The sequence below is a fragment of the Folsomia candida genome, unplaced genomic scaffold, assembly GCF_002217175.1.
Source record: "Folsomia candida strain VU population unplaced genomic scaffold, ASM221717v1 Fcan01_Sc001, whole genome shotgun sequence".
Lineage (NCBI taxonomy): Eukaryota > Metazoa > Arthropoda > Collembola > Entomobryomorpha > Isotomidae > Folsomia > Folsomia candida.
The window spans coordinates 624,303-630,674 of record NW_019091193.1 but is presented as its reverse complement, the minus strand read 5'-3'; positions in this window follow the sequence as shown (position 1 = coordinate 630,674).

Genomic DNA, 6,372 nt, shown 5'->3' with positions numbered 1-6,372 from the left:
TGCACAATGACCACAAGCTTTCAGGGCGACTAGTACTCCTCCAGAAAAAATTAAAATGTTTTCCATAATACGACAATTGTTTTCGCTCGAATCAAAGAATTAAAGATTAGTACTTAGGATCGAATTTTCTTTCATTTCTATTAAATTACTCCTTCACATGACTTCTGAATTCCACCATGTACAATGTGAACCAAACAGGAGTATTTCTTCAAAGCAATTGTAAAGCGTTGCCCCTTCCCAGTTTTAGCTAGTTTTTCATATCAATAATTCGTCCTGGGCACTCAATAGGTTTAAGCTCTAAGTAAATTCCGTCTAATTAACCAGAAATCATGTGCTAAATAGGGCGTCCAAAATCGGAAGTTTTTAAAACACCGTCGGATTTTTCAAATTGTGGTAAAACCGGTTTTCTATTAATCGAAGTTTGAAAAATCGTAGGAAACCGGTGTTCGATTCTTTGCGCAAACCGGTTTAAAACCGATTTTAAAAATCGGTTTTATTGCAAATTCTAAAAAGTTGGCAAATATAATAATCAAAGAATGCAAAATTAAAATTAAATGTAAACTGAATAAGGGATTTTACAGCACAACTAATTCCTATCTCAACAATTCGAAGCAGAAAACATTGCCTCTTAAAAAAGTATATTTTATTAAACTCCAAAAACCGGGGTTGGGGTTTTGGTGTTGGAGTTTTTAAAAACCGGGGTTTCGGAAAATTGTGAAACCGGTTTTTCGAAAATTGTAAAACCAGTTTTCCGTTAAACTAAAAGCCGATTTTTAATATCTTCTATGAAATTCTATAACCCAATTCTGGATGCCCTTCTTACAAGCCCCTCGAGACTTATTTGTTAATCCTCTATCTCATTTCTTGAAATCAAATGTTACATGAAGTTATTTATTTACCCGTGTAAGTCGAATGAAATAATAAACCCACTGGGGTATTCCACAGTTTTTTAACCAAAAATCTCAAAAGTAAATTAATTAATTAATTAATTAATCACACAAATTTGGCCTATATTTAAATATTTTGCTTCCCCTATGGGATGATGGATTAGGAATGGATATTTTGTTGACCTTATGTTAGTAGCTTCATTTCCCTAATTGGTTGTATTCAGCGATTTGCAACCGTTTTGAAAATATTACCCCATATCGCTTAAAAAATCGGGGTGTCGAGATCTTCTGTTTTCTGGCCCCAAAAGTGGTTGAAGGTCATTTTTTTCAACTCTACGTTATTGATTTATTATTACGCTATAATAATCTTCAAAATTAAAAAATAAAAGCCCGTGGCCATCCAGCTCCCCAAATCACGCGTAGTCCTTCGTGGAGGTACGTCTGAAATTGTACTATACTATATTTTGTATGATACATCTCAAAGTTCTCATTAGCTAAAGGTCCATCCCTGTAAGAGGAGATTCGGGTTTAAAATTGTTAAATTGTTGACTAGGAACTACAAAAGGCGTTAGGACATGGTTTTGACGAATTCGCGGTTGAATATCTCTGGTGGGGAGTTGAATTTTGAACTGATTTTTGGTCAGTTGCAAGATAATACTCTCAAAAAGATATATTTAAAATTTTGGGCCGATAGCTTTATAAATGCCCCCTCCAGTGCCCCCAGAGTTTGAAGGAGCCAAAAAAACACTTTCCAAACTGAATTACTCATATAGCATGATAACCTAAGAGGTCAGAGGTGAATGATTGTTAATATTACAACCCTAGATAATCATTGCATGTAATAATAAAAGAATCCACAATGAATTACATAACGTTGGGCCTCCATCGTCGCTGATACGTTTTCATGAAAAGTGATCAATCGGACCGTGCACAGGAAAATTGACCTGCTGACCTTTAAAGCGGACCCACTAGGTCAAATGAAGATTGAGGGCAAAGCTCTAAGTGTCTCAAGTAATATTAAATTAAACAGTGAAGATTTTGTGTAAACAGTTTTGGAGAAGGACCCTAGCTAATCAGCTGACGGGGAATAGTAAAAAACTCGTGAACTAATTTAGGAAAATAATGGTCAAATTTTGTTGAAAACAAATTTTAATAACTTTTTTGTGTTCCCTGATGCAGAACTATTTTACCTACAAGGTACAAGTGACAAAATAATAAAATTACTGCGTTTTGATTAGTTAAAAAAATTTAAAGTTCCGCTTCAATTTCGAGGAGAACTTTTGTAAAAATTTTATAGGGTTTGATGGAAACTCATTTCCTGGGGTGTAACCACTTATCAAAATTTTATCAAAAGTACTTACAATGCAACATACAATTTCTACCTTGGATAAAAACCACGTTAGGGATTTTTAGCATCAAAGTCCTAAAATGTGGGGGCCTTTAAAGTCGAGGAGTTGCGTTCAAGAGAGCATTCCATTAAGACAAGTATGAAGCTAGACTACAAAAGGGACTTAAAAGATAAGCATGATACAAAAGTGGTTTTATATAGTGAAAAGCATGCTAAGTCCCTTGATAATAGTCGCAAAGACGATTTTTGCACCAGGACCTCAGAAAAAAATATTTTGTTCAACGCCATTTTATAAGAACACTGGTTTGGAAAACTAAAAAAGGACACCTCTCCAAATTTGACCTTTCCTCATTTCGCAGAGTACATAAAATCGGAAGCCAGATATGCTTACCTATAGTTTGAGACATGGGCTTTCACATAAAAAATGTTAGAAATCTCTACAACTAAAAACCATCCCGCAATTAAGGTATGAATTCGTCAAAACCATGTCCTAACGCCTTTTGTAGTAGGAACATCCGGCCTCGCAAATAAACCACGTCTGACATACACTTTTCCACACTTAATATGCAATTATCTTTCTGTGTGTGATAGGCAATTATATCTAGTGTATAGGGCGCGCCGGTACGGCCGTTCGGGCCGTACGGCCTGGAGCCAGCGCTCCACCTAGAAGCATCGTCGGTACGGGTCTGGTTCATTGGTTGAGTAAACTTAATTAAATTATTATTTTGAAAAATAGAAGCACATAACGGGACAAGTTTAAACATCTGCTACGAGCAGAAAATTTTTCGTAAAATCTTGAATCTGGTATCAAATACCTTTATGAATTCCTTCGTCTATTCAATAAGTTTTCGAAAAATTTAAATTCTAGTTAAGTCTGATGATATTCGTAGTGTCTGTAAATTCTAGTGTAAATTTCATTAATGAAAACTCAGTTCTTATTATCTGTATTCACTATTGAAGATCACTAACTCCAACTGAAGGATTATGTTTACATAGGTAAAACAATTTCCCCCAATGTCTGTTATTTTCCCTGAATAGCTAGTATATACATATGTATGTAATACGTATTTGGATTACCAGTAAACGGTTGTTGAAATACACTTGATATAAATCTGTTCATATAAATTCCTTTGGAAAAAAGATATACTTATATAATTCAACAATAAAATCACCAGTTTTTCGTTGTTACTTTTGATTCATGTATTTGCCCGAGGGAAATGTAAAATATAAACTTTCTTCAACTTCCTAGATCCTTTGATCCAGGCGATCCAACATCTTAGTACTAGTTGTAGATTGTGCAGAGTTATACAGTGTTTCTGTAAAGTCGTACAGAATTCCTGTAGAGTCAATCAATTAATTGCATGCATTCTTACTGTTGCCTCTTCCTAATCTAACCTTTAATTTCTTACTCAGTTGAACTTTTGGCTTCATATGATGGCGGTTACATGTGATTTGTAGCTTTGATTTCAATCTTTACTTTTGATTCTGGAAGCCCAAATTATTTCAAATGCACGAAATTTTTTCAACAATATATACCCGATTCCCTTTGTTAAAAGACGCTCCTCAACTACTGGAATTAATTCAAGTTGATAAACTGCACCTATTACTTTCTCTCCTGTATTTTCTTCAGTAGGGTAGTATGTTGGTGGTTGACTTTTTATCACTTTTGTAATTCTTAATGAACCAGCTAGCACCATATTAAAGTAATGCGTGTCCCTTCTTGGTTCTATTGCTAAATTTTGCCAAATGTTCATTTATCTTTGACACCCTTTCCACTGGGCAAATCAAGTTGTTCTTCACCCGTTCCAAATAATTATTACTTATACCATGCAGCGGAAAGCATTTTTGCTTGAATCTAAATCTATCAGAAACATCCTTCCTTAATTTGTTTTCAATAACTTGCCTTTAAAAATCAATGTCGCCCGATGGAAGTTCTGTATGCTTTCACATGGTTATGCTACATCGCAAATCTCGAGGGGACTGAGAGGTTCGTGTGCCTGAGGATCGACAAGGGGTATGGCGGATCGTTGGGTGCTCCCACTTGTCAAAATCCCACCAAACATAAATCAAAATATCTGTATGTGAGGGATGTGCCCAAGCCACCTTCAGAAATTCAAGAATGTCGAGAAATGATTTATAATTAATGTATATATGTTGGAAATTGATTAATGAAATTGTATGTATGTATGAATTGATAATTGTATGAAAATGTAAAATATGTATCACTTTTCCCCGTAACTTTAAGTGATCCGCTTCGGGAAATTGCATCAGCTTTTTGCCAGAATATTCCAGAAGCAAGCAAGTATGTAAGAGAGACTCGAGGAGAGAAGTAGTGTGAAAGGCAGTAAAAAAGTAGTTTTTAATTTGTCATTTTAATTTCTGAAAATTGCTAAAAATAAATAGATTTTTCCTGTGTGAAATTGATGACTAGTTTCTACATTTTCCTTTCCACGTTTTTAAACTCACTCGGAAGTCATAAAAATTGTAAAATACGGTACGCGACGTGACCGCGACATAATTGAGGAAACTTGATTAGGTCCGCGACCGTAATAAAGAAAATTAATGACAATACATATCTAGGATAAAAATGAACTGTTTTCGATTCTTTTAAATATTTCTGCCTATGATTTTCTTGAAAGTGGGAGGGAATCACTAGAAGTATCCCCAATCATATTTCAGTAATTAAAACATGGACTATTGAAGGATTGGAAAATCAAATTTGTCGGCGAAGCGGCTGCGTATGTTCTAATTCATGCTCAGTGGGGAGCAAATTAAATTGTACGCTAGAAAACTGTTCTATCTCGCGCAATGACGAAGATAAGGGCTTGAAAATTTGCAAGGTAGTACCGCAGAAAGATTGTCGTTGGATGCCGTTCCTGTTTTTGAAAAATCTCGGAAGCGTCAAAGGTCACAATTTTTTACTCAAAAGCTCATTTCTCAACTCTTACAGTGATGTTTTTCCTTGGAGGCTTTATTTTCAATCGGTAGCTCAACTTAATGTGAACATTTTGATATCTTGTTCAGTTCTATACGATTTTTTGAAGAACGTTATGAATTTTTGAAAAAAAAACAAATTTTGAAAAGTTTAGCATTGCGCTTATGGATAAATTTGGTAAAATCTGCAAAATTTAATTTTTTCATTTTCACTTATGATATTACATAACTTCTTAAAATGCTTTGTTGAGGTACTCAAAAGTTTTGAAATTTGATCTCTCTGATTTATTGGACCGGAATCTGTAAATGGACCAAAGTGACACGTTTAATTGGGTACCCATTGGGTGGTCATGTGGTAATGGACCATATATAATGAATGCAGTACTTTGTGTGCATATACTTCTGACCGCAACCTTGTAAGTTGGGCTATATATGTACAATCTTAGCAATCCAGTATTAAAATTGACTCGACCAAAGTGGTATTGACAACTGTGCAGTAACAGCTCGATATTAAAGTTTACCACTTAATTAGAAAATTTTTCAGACTGGTATAATTTTAATATCAAGCGTAGCAAATTTAATACCGAAAAATGAACACCTTCGTGACTATGCCAGATTCTAATTTTAAGTGTATACATCTTCGAGTTTCATTAATGCAACTCATGCCGTAATTTGCATGGAAAAGATAAGATGATATTAGATACATGGGGCAGCCATATGGACATATAACTTATAACTTAAAATTATGACGTATAACTTATTTTATAAGTTATAAGTCATAGAAACGCCATAAGGCGAGGTATATTTATAATTATAAGTTAAGTTATACGTCATAATTTTAAGTTATAAGTAATGCGTCCATGGCTGCCCCATGTATCTATTATCCCTCGTGCAGTCTTTTAAATCGATCGCGTCCTTTCCGCACTGCACACACCGACCTTGTTTGTTTAAACTTGTCGCATTCTGATTGAAATTTTTCGTACAATATAAACTCCAAATGATTCCGTTTTATCGCGTCATCACCATCTTAATTTTGCAAAAAGTACCCGAACATTTAGGGGTATTTATAAATTAAAGGTAATTGTTTGTTATGTACCCTGTACCTATGTTCTTTCAAACAGACGTGTACCTGAATGCATACTTTGTTACTTCCTAAGTCAGTCACCAGTTTTGAAATTTATGAGATTGGACATGTCAATAATT